The sequence below is a fragment of the Lithobates pipiens genome, unplaced genomic scaffold, assembly GCF_037356315.1.
Source record: "Lithobates pipiens isolate NorthernLeopardFrog02 unplaced genomic scaffold, aLitPip1_a1.2 Scaffold_157, whole genome shotgun sequence".
Classification (NCBI taxonomy): domain Eukaryota; kingdom Metazoa; phylum Chordata; class Amphibia; order Anura; family Ranidae; genus Lithobates; species Lithobates pipiens.
Window position 1 is genome coordinate 3814930 of NW_027507746.1, and position 14473 is coordinate 3829402.

At 47.5% G+C, this 14473-nt stretch overlaps 1 protein-coding gene across 9 annotated transcripts in view; it reads right to left on the reverse strand.

Annotated features, from left to right (window-relative positions):
- Positions 1-10453, reverse strand: part of LOC143981456 (NACHT, LRR and PYD domains-containing protein 3-like) — a 158704-nt gene extending 148251 nt beyond the window's left edge. For 5 of the 9 annotated variants that reach the window (XM_077479326.1, XM_077479324.1, XM_077479320.1 and 2 more), the window contains exon 1: positions 10311-10426. The gene's annotated coding sequence lies outside the window, so the exon portion shown is untranslated. Of the gene's footprint in view, positions 1-10310 lie in introns of all 9 variants that reach the window. The other 4 variants (XM_077479325.1, XM_077479319.1, XM_077479321.1 and 1 more) reach the window with 3 other exon arrangements.
- Between the last annotated feature and the right edge of the window lie 4020 nt (positions 10454-14473).

The window sequence follows — 14473 nt, forward strand, 5'->3', positions numbered from 1 at the left end:
GTTATGGTGTTCCAAGACTGAGGCTTCTGACCCTGGCTTGTATTTCATTTATGCTGACTTCTGGAATCCCGGACAATGACTTTCTTCAACGATCCCTTGGCTTTTCCTGTCAAGCCCCCATGCACAGATTCACAGCCCCAGGTAGATTATCTCTTTGTTACCGTGGGCTGTGTGTATTTGCAAGGGTGAGCGTACATCTCTGCACCATGGACTCCAACCAAGGTAAGCCCTCACAATCTGTAAGAGGTGGACACTGACCTTTGGGCCATGGGCTTTGAGGACGGTATCCGGAAAGCGCTGCAATTGTGGAGGGGCTCCCAAGGGTGAGGGGGTCTCCCTTGTTAGCTGTGGTGGTCTTTGTGGGTGGTAACTGACCCATGGAGATGGAAATATGGGGGGACTCCGAGGTGGTATGGGCTCCCCCTTTTTGATGTACAGTTAACGCGGGTTAACTGAAATTGTATGGTGACATTGCGGGTAAGAGTTGTCTTCAGGCTGGTTATCACGGCCTAGTATGGTAAAAGGCCCGCAGTGTGGGATGTGGATATTCACTGGGGAAGCCCCTTCAAAGACCACCGGGGGGAGATACTGAAGTTTGGGTTTGTTGTTGGTTATAAAATGTTAAGTTATATATTTGTGAATAAATGGCTGCTGTGGCCAGTTTATACTCCAATTAACCACTTCAGCCCTGGACCATTTTGCTGGTCAAAGACCAGAGCACTTTTTGCAATTCGGCACTGCGTCGCTTTAACTGACAATTGCGCTGTCATGCAAAGTGGCTCCCAAACAAAATTGGCATCCTTTTTTTTCCCCTCACAAATAGAGCTTTCTTTTGGTGGTATTTGATCACCTCTGTGGTTTTTATGTTTTGCGCTATAAACAAAAATAGAGCGACAATTTTGAAAAAAACGCATTTTTTTTTACTTTTTGTTATAATAAATATCCCCCAAAAATATAAAAAAAAAAATGTTTCCCCCTCAGTTTAGGCCGATACGTATTCTTCTACATATTTTTGGTAAAAAAAAATGCAATAAGCGATTATTGATTGGTTTGCGCAAAAGTTATAGCGTTTACAAAATAGGGGATCGTTTTATGGCATTTTTATTATTTTTTTTATTTTTTTATTTTTTTTTTACCAGTAATGGCGGCAATCAGCAATTTATTTTTATTTTATTTTATTTTTATTGTGACTGCGACATGGTGGACACATCGGACATTTGTGACACATTTTTGGGACCATTGTCATTTATACAGCAATCAGTGCTATATAAATGCAGTGATTCCTGTGTAAATGACACTGGCAGTGAAGGGGTTAACCAGTGGGTGGCAGTGTAGGGGTTAAGTGTTCCTAGGGGTGTGTTACTAACTGGGGGGAGCTGGGCTTTCATTAAGTAAACACTGATCTCTGCTCCAATCACATGGAGCAGAGATCAGAGTCACTAGTTGCTAGGCAGAACGGGGAGATGCTGTTTACAACGGCATTTCTCAGTTAAGCCGCCCCGTGAGACGATCACGGGTATGCCCGCGGTGATTGAGTCCGCAGGACCGGCAACCGGACTCATGGGGCCCTGCCATGGGCAGCATTAAAGATTGGATGTACCTGTATGCCAATATGCCTACCCATGCTGTTCTGCCGACGTACATCGGCGTGCACCGGGCGGGAACCGGTTAAAGTGTGGCCTCCTCATTTTAAGTTATAAAGGGGGTTCTGGGAGTAGATTGGTCAGCAGTCTGGGTAAAGAGTGAGACATCTTATTTACACTGCTCATGCAATAGGCTGTGCACAAATATGATGTAAATATTCATCTATAGAGAAAGATAGAACATATTATATACATATATTACACTCTGAGGATTTTTTACAAGCTAGCACCAAAAGTACATCTACATAGTTAATTAGCTAGGCGAATGGAATTTCACCAGACTTCAGTGTTGAGGGAAATCAAAAGTTTTGACCAAAGTAAAATTTAAGCATAGCTATATTTGTTATGTTTCTTTGATGTTAATACTACATATCTGATTTATGTGTTTTCTTGTAGATCATTCTAGCAGACTGCTAATGTATCAGGAGCGAGTCATCGACCATGTACGGTCACATCTGGCGCTCCCAGGACACCGGAACATGGCTCCGCAATGTGTGCTTTTTTTAACGTGTCCGCTGCTGACAATAGTGTTGCCATTGGCAATCTCTGCAGTCAACTCATTAGTCGTGGTAAGCCCAACACTCACCTTTGGAAGGACCACATTAAGAAGGCACATGAGCTGCCATCACCGAGCCCAGTGGGAGCAACGGAACACACAAAGCCACACTCCAGGCTCTCACCGTCCAGCCTCGTCTTCTACTTCTCTCTCCTCACAATTGTCCTCCACTCCACCTTCCATCACGCCAAGCTCATGTTTTTCTGCAAAAAAGGCAAGCTTCCATGCTTCCATGGGCCAAATGTTTGAGCGTAAAAAAATGATGATGCCGGACTTGCCCAACGGTTGACGGTTGGCTTGTCAGAACTGATAGCCGCCAACTACTGCCATATAAACTGGTGGACTCAGAGGCCTTTCAAAAATTTGTGGCCATTGGAACACCACAATGGAAGGTCCCAGGAAGGAAGTATTTCTCAGAGAAGGGCATCCCAGAGCTATATGGCCATGTTCAGCGGCAAGTGAATGTATCTCTGGCACACAGTGTCGGTGCCAAGATACATCTGACCAGACACGTGGTCTAGCAAACACGGGCAGGGAAGGTCACTTTTACTGCCCACTGGGTGAACCTTCTGACGGCCGTCAAGCATGTAACCCGTGGCACCCGTGTAGATTTGGTTTTACCGCCACAGAATTCATGCAGGCCTGGCTCTTCTCCTCCTCCTCCTCCTACTCCATCCTCCTCCCTCTCCTCCTCGGCTGACTCCTCCTTTTCCGCTGCTAGCGTCTCTTTCGCTGCACCGCCCAAGCTCCCCAGAACCTATTCGACATGCCAGGTGAGACGTTGCCATGCCGCGCTGCGTCTGTTGTGCCTGGAAGCCAAGAGCCACACTGGCCCGGCACTCCTTTCAGCTTTGCGTTCACAGGCAGATCAGTGGCTAACACTGCTCAATTTGACAGTTGGTAAAGTGGTGTGTGACAATGGTGCCAATCTGCTTAGCGCATTGAAAAAGGGCAAAATAACGCACGTGCCATGCATGGCACACGTCTTAAACTTGGTCGTGCAGCGATTCCTTGTCAAATACCCTGGGGTCCAGGACATCTTGCGGCAGGCAAGGAAAATCTCGGCCCATTTCAGAAGATCTTACACGGCCATGGCTCGCCTTGCTGACATTCAGCGGCGACACAATCTGCCGGTCAGACGTCTTATTTGTGATTGCCTGACGCGATGGAACTCCACCTTCTATATGCTTGATAGGCTGCTTCAGCAGAAATGTGCAGTTAACGTCTACCTGTATGAACTCTGCAGCAGAACAGGTTCTGGAGAGCTGGGTTTTTTTTCACCGCGCCACTGGCTGCTCATGCGTGACGCATGCAGACTTCTGCAGGCATTTGAGGAGATTACCAAACTGGTCAGTCGCAGCCACGGCACCATCAGTGACATGGTACCTTATGCCTTCTTTATGGAGCGTGCATTGCGTTGTGCCAATGATCAAGCCGTGGAGGAGCAGGAGCAGGAAAATGAGGAAGTTGCAATGCTATATGAATTCCCAAGGGGGGCTACTCTATATAAGACAAGTCAACAGGAGTCTGAAAAGGAGTCAGAGGAGGATGGTGCTGGGGCAGATGGGGAGGAGCAAGAAGAGCATGCTTTAAACCTTTCTGGGATCCCTGTTGTTGTGCGTGGATGGGGAGAGGAGAATGAAGAGGACGACATTATCCTGGATGATGAGCAGGAGCCAGGCCACCACACCGCTTCCAGTTTAGTGCAAATGGGGGCCTTCATGCTCCAGTGTTTTAACAGGGACCCCGTATAAAAAGCATAAGGGTCAAGGACCAGTACTGGGTGGCAACGTACTTAGACCCCGGTACAAACACAAAATGGTGGAAATGTTACTGCCATCACAGAGGGCTGTCAGAATGGAGCACTTCCAGGCCTTGCTTCGAGAAATGCTGCATTCTGCTTTTGCGTGCGCTGGCAGAGGAGCAATTCCCACTCCCAGAGAAGGAGTTGCGGGTACCAAGTCAACAGCGCCTGCAAGAAGAGGCCGGTTTGAAGATGTGTTGGTGACTTTGGATATGAGGTCATTCTTTCAGCCGACCCATCGACAGGTGTCATCCGGATCCAGCATCAGGGAACACCTAGACCGTCAGGTGTCCGACTACATTGGGTTAACGGCCGATGTGGACGCTCTGAGGAGTGTTAAACCCCTGGACTACTGGGTGGGCAGGCTTGACCTCTGGCCAGAGCTTGCCCAATTTGCAATCGAACTGTTGGCTTGCCCCTCGTCCAGTGTCCTATCCGAAAGGATGTTAAGCGCAGCAGGGGGGATCGTGACCGATAAGCGTACTCGCCTAGCTCACGACAGTATTAACTACCTCACATTTCTAAAAATGAATGAGGCACAGATCTCGGAGGAATTCAACACATGTGACCAGTAGACCATGTATATGTCTATAAACAATTTTTTTAATCGAGCACACAGACCTTCTCTTTATTTGGCTCACTTCCTTGTACAAAAAAAGCACACCGTACTATATGCCGTACCCTCCTGTTTGAAGAGGTTGAGCAGTGTCATATTTTTGGGGCCCAGCAGCAAGTTGCTGGTATCAGTGCTGCTGTTAGTGCTCTCTATCTCGGTGCAGATGTCAGTGCTGTATATCACGCTGCTGATGTCAGTGCTCATGGGCGCTGTCAATAAATTTATTTTGTTCTGTTCCATTACGATTCGTATTAAAATTAATTCGTACTTCGTATTTCGTGTCCGAAATTCCGTTTCGTTTCGTACAAAATACAAATTTCCGTTAGGTTCGTTAATTTGTATGAACGACGTTTGTTACGATGAATTTAAAGGCAAAAATATACCTCAATATGACAGTCGATGCTGATGGAAGTTTGGTTTTTATCCGAAATATGAAATTTCGTTGGAGAATTTCCTATCCAAAATACGAATTTTCATTAGATGAGAAAAAGAGATGGATTGTCTGCCATGCACCGCTGGTCCAGTTTGCGCCTGCTCCTCCTGGGGCTGCTTATTATGAGGGGCTCCCTCCATCCCTGTGCTGTGCTGACTTCCTCCTGGGGCTGCTTATTATGAGGGGCTCCCACCATCCCTGTGCTGTGCTAACTTCCTCCTGGGGCTGCGTATTATGAGGGGCTCCCACCATCCCTGTGCTATGCTGACTTCCTCCTGGGGCTGCTTATTATGAGGGGCTCCCACCATCCCTGTGCTATGCTGACTTCCTCCTGGGGCTGCTTATTATGAGGGGCTCCCACCATTCCTGTGCTATGCTGACTTCCTCCTGGGGCTGTACCTCTGCTGTGCATATTATGAGGGGCTCCCACCATCCCTGTGCTTTGCTCATTATGAGGGGCTCCCACCATCCCTGTGCTGTGCTGACTTCCTCCTGGGGCTGCTTATTATGAGGGGCTCCCACCATCCCTGTGCTGTGCTGACTTCCTCCTGGGGCTGCTTATTATGAGGGGCTCCCACCATCCCTGTGCTGACTTCCTCCTGGGGCTGCTTATTATGAGGGGCTCCCACCATCCCTGTGCTGACTTCCTCCTGGGGCTGCTTATTATGAGGGGCTCCCACCATCCCTGTGCTATGCTGACTTCCTCCTGGGGCTGTACCTCTGCTGTGCATATTATGAGGGGCTCCCACCATCCCTGTGCTATGCTGACTTCCTCCTGGGGCTGCTTATTATGAGGGGCTCCCACCATCCCTGTGCTATGCTGACTTCCTCCTGGGGCTGTACCTCTGCTGTGCATATTATGAGGGGCTCCCACCATCCCTGTGCTATGCTCATTATGAGGGGCTCCCACCATCCCTGTGCTATGCTGACTTCCTCCTGGGGCTGCTTACGGTACTGGTGTCAGTGCTTTATGTCACGGTGCTGGTGTCAGATCCCTCTATCACGGTGCAGGTGTCAGTGCTCTATATCACGGTGCTGGTGATCATCTCCTGCACCCTCTTCTTTGCCTACCCTGACCTTCCCTTTCCTCCATTGCCTTCATGCGCTCGACAGTCCTGAATTGTCAGAATTTCACATATTAAAAAAAGAATGCTTGTAGTTGTCAATCCCAGATTCACTTCACACATGTGTTATGTCATTGACCATGTGGTGGGACTATGTGTGGCTAGTATATATTTTGTGCAAATATGACCTGTAGGTTTGTAAAGTTTGCCTCCCATTGAAGTCAATGGGGCCCGCCGTGACCGTTACAGTTCGCGAACTATCGGCGTACCCGCAACTCCCGTGTACCCGCAACTCCTTCTCTGTTCGCATTTGCGAAACATCCCATCAGAAGTTCGTCCATCACTAATGAGGATGCCTGTGGCCAATTATAGCTTGGGGTTTAGTACACACCCCACACTATATAAGGCCACCTACACAGCGGCCTTGTGTAGTGTGTTGTAGGCTGCTCAGAGACAGATAGACAGTGTCTACATTTCTTTTGAACCTAGTGCAATTACAGTCAGTGTATTGTGTACACCTGAAGCTATCCCAATTGCTGGTGTTGTTCTAGTCCTATACCACAGGCAGCTGCAGCAGTTACAGTCGGTGTATTATAAACGTCAGCGCTGGGATCCCTGCAGTGGAGACAGAAGACGGATGTATGGACAGCGCTGGACTGAGAGATCCCCCGTCACTGGATATGATCATCCATCGCTGGACCCCGGAGATCCGTCGCTGGATAGTAAGAGTGGATTAGCACCGCTGGAATCTTTTTTTTATTTTTTTATTTTTAATAAAGGAATTTTTCAAAAGTGTGTTTGTCTTATTTAACCATTTTTACACTTTCTTTGTGAAATGGTAGGGGTACTTTTGTACCCCCTTACCATTTCAAACAGGGTGGGCCGGGATCTGGGGGTCCCCTTGTTAAAGGGGGCTTCCAGATTCTGATAAGCCCCCCGCCCGCAGACCCCCACAACCACCGCTCACGGTTGTGGGGATGAGGCCCTTGTCCCCATCAACATGGGGACATGGTGCTTTGAGGGGTCACAGACCCCCAAAGCATCCTTCCAATGTTGAGGGCATGTGGCCTGGTACGGTTCAGGAGGGAGGGGGGCCTCTCTCTCGTCCCTCCTCTTTTCCTGCGGCCTGCCAGGTTGCGTGCTCGGATAAAGGGTCTGGTATGGATTTTTAGGGGGACCCCACGTCAATTTTTTTTTTATTTGATGCGGGGTTCCCCTTAATATCCATAGCAGACCTGAAGGGCCTGGTAATTGAATTTAGGGGAACCTCCACGCTTTTTTATTTTTTATTTTTTTATTTATATCAATGAATGAATGAATTGTCGGCTAATACAGAGAACACTCATTGAGTGTTCTCTGTATTACGGGAGCTGACAATATAGCCGCAAGTGATTTTAAAATACTTTTTTTCCTGCAGAAACGACACTTTGTGCAGGGACAGTTCTAAGCACGGGAAACATGCGCCCCCTTCACATGCATACTATAGACACCCCACAGGTACGAAATTTAAAGGAATATTACACTTTTATTGTTGCACTTTAATCATTATTAAAATCACTGCTCCTGAAAAAACGGCCGTTTTTAAAACGTTTTTTGCATTGATCCATGTCCCCTGGGGCAGGACCCGGGTCCCCAAACACTTTTTAGGACAGTAACTTGCAAATTAGCCTTTAAAATTAGCACTTTAGATTGTGATCATTCGAGTCCCATAGACTTTAATAGGGTTCTAAAGTTCACACGAAGTTTAGGTCTGTTCGCAGGTTCTGGTGCGAACCGAACAGGGGGGTGTTCATCTCATCCCTAGTCACAACCCTTCAAGACTGCCTTTGCCAGTGATGGCGAACCTTGGCACCCCAGATGTTTTGGAACTACATTTCCCATGATGCTTAACTACACTGCAGAGTGCATGAGCATCATGGGAAATGTAGTTCCAAAACATCTGGGGTGCCAAGGTTCGCCATCACTGGCCTATGCGGATGATGAGTGACTATCCTGTTATGTTGACTGACTATCCTCTTCCTCCTCAATGATCCTGCTGATAGCTTGGAAGAACATTGTTGGTTCTGGGCACCGCCACCAGTGGCTAAGGCCCAATTTTTCAGCCCCTGTTTAACAGGGACATGTAATTACAATTCTTGTTATAATATTTCACAGGAGGGCCCGTTCCTGTGCCCACCCAGAGTAACTGTGAGGTGTTATGCCGCGTACACACGAGCGGACTTTTCAACATCCAAAGTCCGAAGGACCGAGTCCGTCAGACTATCCGATCGTGTGTGGGCTGCAACGGACTTTTGACTCGCCAAAGTCTGACGGACTTTAGAAATGAAGCATGCTTCAAATTTTCCCGACGGAACTCCGCCGGACCCGGTCCCTTCGAAAAATCCGCTCGTGTGTGTGCTATTCCGACGGACTAAAACCGACGCTAGGGCAGCTATTGGCTACTGGCTATGAACTTCCTTATTCGAGTCCGGTCGTACGTCATCACGTTCGAATCCGTTGGAGTTTAGTGTGATCGTGTGTGTCCAAGTCCGTTCGGCCGAAAAGTCTGTCAGAACTCCGGCGGAACTCCTTTGGAAGTCTGTCGGACATAAGTCCTCTCGTGTGTACGCGGCATTAGAGTGTTGTGGAACCAGCCCAACCACCACAACCACCACATGCCCAATTTTTCTACCACTGTTCAACAATGGCATGTAATTACAATTCTTGATATAATCGTTCACAGCAGGGCTCTCCAGCACCCACCAAGAGTCACTTTCAGGGCTTACAATGTTGTGGCAAAACCAACACCTTGTTCCGCCAGTTCTGCAGAGCATATAGGGCAGGCCCCTACTTTCAAACATCCAACCTACAAAGTCTCCTACTTGCAAACGGAAGGAAACAACAGGAAGTGATATGAAAAAAGACGGACGGCAAAACAAATTATACAGGGGTGATAACCCTTCCCTATGTTTTCCAAAAAGCTTAAAAATTGTTTTTTCAACTGGAGCTACACTTTAAAAATGTACCAGTTCAAAATTACAAACAGATTCAACTTAACACAACAAATCTACACAGTCCCTGTCTTGTTTGCACCACCTGTATACTGCTGTTCTGAGTATATAGGGCCTGGGGGCCACACGCATTTCCTTTTTTTTTTATATGGGTATGGTGTTCCCCTTAATATCCATACAAGACCCAAATGCCATTTTTTTTTCTCAATGCTTTTCATCCATATTGCCGGAACCAGATATAACATTAAAACCGCAAGCAGTTTGAAATTACTTTTTTTCCCATTAAATGTCATTTTGTGCAGGGACTGTTCTAAACACGGGAAACACGTGGCACTTCACAGGCATACTATAGACACCCCCAGGCACGATATTTAAAGGAATATTTCACTGTTTTTCACATTAAGCGTCATTAAAAATCAGTTCTCCTGAAAAAATTGGTAGTTTTTAAAACTTTTTTTTGCATGGTACATGACTCCTGGGGCAGGACCCAGGTACCCAAACCCTTTTTAGGACAGTAACTTGCATATTAGCCTTTAAAATTAGCACTTTTGATTTTGAACATTCGAGTCCCATAGACTTCAATGGGGTTCTAAAGTTTGTACAAATTTTCTGTCCGTTCGCAGGGTCTGGTGCGAACCAAACCGGGGGGTGTTCGGCTCATCCCTAATGGAGAGTATACAATATACAGACTCTCCTCCTCTCTATACACCATCCATGTATAAACTATATATAGCTACATAGTTAGTAAGGTTGAATAAAGACACCAGCCCATCCAGTTCAACCTGAGTGAGTGTCTACAATTGTCCCTATCCCTGTACATTGCACACTCATATCGGTCCCTACCCTCAAGGAGACACAATCCAAGGTCCCTATTCATATACTAGGGCCAATTTTGGACAGAAGCCAATTAACCTACCTGCATGTCTTTGGAGTGTGGGAGGAAACCCACGCAGGCACAGGGAGAACATGCAAACTCCAGGCAGGTAGTGTCCTGTTTGGGATTTGAACCAACGACCCTTTTTACTTCTAGATGAGAGTGCCAACTACTGTGCCACCCATATATATGGAGAGTACACAATATACAGACTTTGGGTGTATTTGGAATTAGAGTGCTGTGAGCGGAGTTCCCATTCCCTCCCGGCTCTCAGAATATGGAACTCGGCTTTGTTCAGAGCTGTCAGAAGAATGATTGGTGGGGTCTCACCTTGTTAGATCTGCCCATTCATCCTCCAATCAGATTGTTTGTACTTCCCAACAATGAAGAGACCTGAACCTATTCCTAGAAAGGTGAAGAGTCCGATCACAGAAGATTATGGAAGAGAAAACCTGGAAACACGGCACTGGCCGCGTCCAACTTCTTCTTATCCTATAAAAGACCAGAAGTGAGAAAAATAGGTTATTCCGTCTCATCTCATATAATTCCCTTCCAGATTCCAGGAAAGGGAGGGGGAGGGGTATTCCTAGGAACATAACGCACCTCCACCTGTCTAACTTGTTCAGACATCATTCATCTCTAACACAACACTGAGGACATCCACATTCCTCACCCTGTATGAAGAGCTGAACAAGTCTCATTCTATGGGGTCTATTTATAAAAAGATCTGCAGAGCTCCTCCACCAGAAAAGTGCATGTCTATCTGTCATAGACGGGGGCCCGAGGGTGGGGGATGGGGACCCTGGTATCTCCATCTGCTGTATGTCCTCAGAATTCAACCAACATCCTTGCAGGTTAAACATTATCCAGTATTTCTGTGTTTATTGCTGATTAAGTTGGACAGGGTACCGGGAGCCGAGAGATACTCCAGGACACCAAACAATACTAGAAGTAGAGATGGACAAACTTCTGACAGGACGTTTCACGAACGCGGCCAAAAGTTTGCGAACCGCAAAGTTTGCGGCGGGCCCCATTGACTTCAATGGCAGGCGAACCTTAAAAACCTACAGGTCATATTTTCAGCCACAAAATACTTACTAGCTGTACACACATAGTCCCACCACATGGTCACTGACATAACAAAATGTATGAAGTGAATCTGGGATCGACAACGACAAGCATTCTTTTTTTTTTTTTTAATCTGTGAAATTGTGACAATTCAGGACCCAGGAGCGCATGAAGGCAATGGAGGAGAGGAAAGGTCAGGGTAGGCTATGAAGAGAGTGCAGGAGATGATCACCAGCAGCGTGATGTAGAGAGCACTGACACCAGCACTGTGATGTAGAGAGCACTGACACCAGCACCGTGAGAGAGCACTGACACCAGCACCGTGGGAGAGCACTGACACCAGCACCGTGGGAGAGCACTGACACCAGCACCGTGGGAGAGCACTGACACCACACCAGCACCAAGATAGAGAGCACTGAGGGAGGAGGATGGAGTAGGAGGAGGAGTAGGAGAAGAAGAGCCAGGCCTGCATGCAATCCGTGCCGGTAAAACCAAATCTACACAGGTGCCACGGGTTGCATGCTTGACGGCCGTCAGAAGGTTCACTCAGTGGGCAGTAAAAGTGATTTACCTTCCCTGCCCGTGTTTACTAGACCACGTGTTTGTGCCTTCAAAAGTGTGTTTGTCTTATTTAACCATTTTTACACTTTGTGAAATGGTAGGGGTACTTTTGTACCCCCCTACCATTTCAAACAGGGGGAGGGCGGGATCTGTGGGTCCCCTTGTTGGATTTTTAGGGGGACCCCATGTCATTTTTTTTTTAAATTTGATGCAGGGTTCCCCTTAATATCCATATCAGACCTGAAAGACCTGGTAATTGAATTTAGGGGAACCCCCACGCTTTTTATTTTGTTATCAATGAATGAATGAATTGTCGGCTAATACAGAGAACACTCATTGAGTGTTCTCTGTATTACGGGAGCCGACAATATAGCTGCAAGTGATTTTAAAATACTTTTTTTCCTGCAGAAATGACACTTTGTGCAGGGAGAGTTCTAAGCACGGGAAACATGCGCCCCCTTCACAGGCATACTATAGATACCCCCAGCTACGAAATTTAACCACTTGCTTACTGGGCACTTAAACCCCCCTCAGTCCCAGACCAATTTTCAGCTTTCAGCGCTGATGCAGTTTGAATGACAATTGCGCGGTCATACAACACTGTACCCAAATGAAATTTTTATCATTTTTTTCCCACAAATAGAGCTTTCTTTTGGTGGTATTTAGTTACAGCTCGGAGTTTTATTTTTTGCTAAACAAACAAAAAAAGATGCAAAAAAAATAAATAAATAAATCATGTTTTAATAGTTTGTTATAAAATTTTGCAAACGGGTCATTTTTCTCCTTCATTGAAGTGCGCTGATTAGGCGGCACTGATAGGCTGCATTGGTGGGCACTGATGGGCTACATTGGTGGGCACTGATAGGCTGCATTGGTGGGCACTGGTAGGCTGCACTGGTGGGCACTGACAGGCATAGTTAAGGCGGCACTAATAGGCACAGATAAGGCGGCACCGATGGGCACAGATAAGGCGGCACTGATGGGCAAAGATGGGCACAGATAAGATGGCACAGATGGGTGGCACGGATAAGTGGCACGGATGGGTGGCACGGATGGGCACTGATAGGTACCACTGATAGATGGGACTGATGGGCACTGATAGGTGGCTCTGATAGGCGGCACTGCTGGGCACTGATGGGCGGCACTGCTGGGCACTGATGGGCGGCACTGCTGGGCACTGATGGGTGGCACTGGGGTGCAGCACTTTTGAGGCAGATTGTGGGCACTGTGGGTGGCACTGTGGGTGGCATTGTGGGTGGCACTGTGGGTGGCACTGTGGGCACTGCTGGGTGGCACTGTGGGCACTGCTGGGTGGCACTGACGGGGGGCACTTACTTTTATTCAGGATGGCACTGCGGGTGGCAGGTGGGCACTGGCAGGGGGCAGGTGGCCGCTTGAATTGCTGGCCGTGATCGGGACTGATGTCCCGATAACGGCCGCCGGTGATCGGCTTTTTTTTTTTCTCCTCGCGCTGTCAGCACGAGGAGGAATACTAACCGATTACCGGCTCCGTTTTATCACATGATCAGCTGTCATTGGCTGACAGCTGATCACGTGATAAGGGGTCGGGATCGACCCCTTGCACGGATCGGTGATCAGGCGAGTCTCATGGACTCGCCGATCACAGAGCGCGCCGCGCGCGCCCCTCAGGGGGCGCGCAGGCCGCTCGTACCCGGGACGACGTCTATTGACGGCGTCCCGGAAAAGGAGATCCGCGCTGTAGCCGTCATTTGGCTATAGCGCGGATCTCAAGTGGTTAAAGGAATATTACACTTTTATTGTTTCACTTTAATCATTATTAAAATCACTGCTCCTGGAAAAATTTTGTTTTTAAAACTTTTTTTGGCATTGATCCATGTCCCCTGGGGCAGGACCCGGGTCCTCAAACACTTTTTACGACAGTAACTTGCATATTACCCTTTAAAATTAGCACTTTAGATTTCTCCCATAGACTTGTACAGGGTGTTCCGGCTTTTCGAATTTGCCGCAAACACCTCAAATTGTTCACTGTTCGCTGAACAGGCCAACAGGCAATGTTCGAGTCGAACATGAGTTCGACTCAAACTCGAAGCTCATCCCTACTGTACACCTATACCATTCCTTAAAAGGACCTTTGTGGACCGAATAGTAATAGCTAGTGATTAAACTGACTGTCCCTGCTCCACACAGCATCCTGTCCCTACACTGACAAAAGACAGCTGCAATCACCAGCACAGCAGTGCACTGAACCCTATACCAGTCCTTAAAAGGACTTTTGAGGCCTAATAGCTAGCGATTTGTGTCACTACAGTCTCTCCCTGCTCCACACAGCAACCTCTCCCTATGACAAAAGACAGAATGTAAAATGGCCGCCAGATCGGGTCTATTTATAAGGTAGGGGGAATGTCCAATTGTCCATGTGCTGAAATGTCTCCATTGGCTGTCCTGTACCCCATGATGGATGTGTCATCATGGCTCAAAGTTCTTTCACAATGTAAACACATATGTCCGCTGGGCGAACAGCGGCAATAGTCCGCCGGTCGGGCGAATCGCTAACATGCAAAATTTGCCACGAATGGACCGCTGGGTGAACCGTTCATCCATCTCTAACTACCCTGTTTCCCCTAAAATAAGACCTAGTGTGATTGTCGGTGATAGCTGCAATAAAAGCCCTACCCCCCAAATAAGCCCTAGTTAAATTCCTTGTAGGTCTTCTTTTCAGGCTAGGGCTTATTTCTGAGGAAACAGAATAGGGCTTATTTGGGTGGTAGGGCTTATATTGCAACCAACACCGACAATCACGCTAGGTCTTATTTTAGGGGAAACAGGGTAGGAGAACCCTCTTCACTCTGCAGATACTTCTTACACCAGTCCCTTTATCAGGA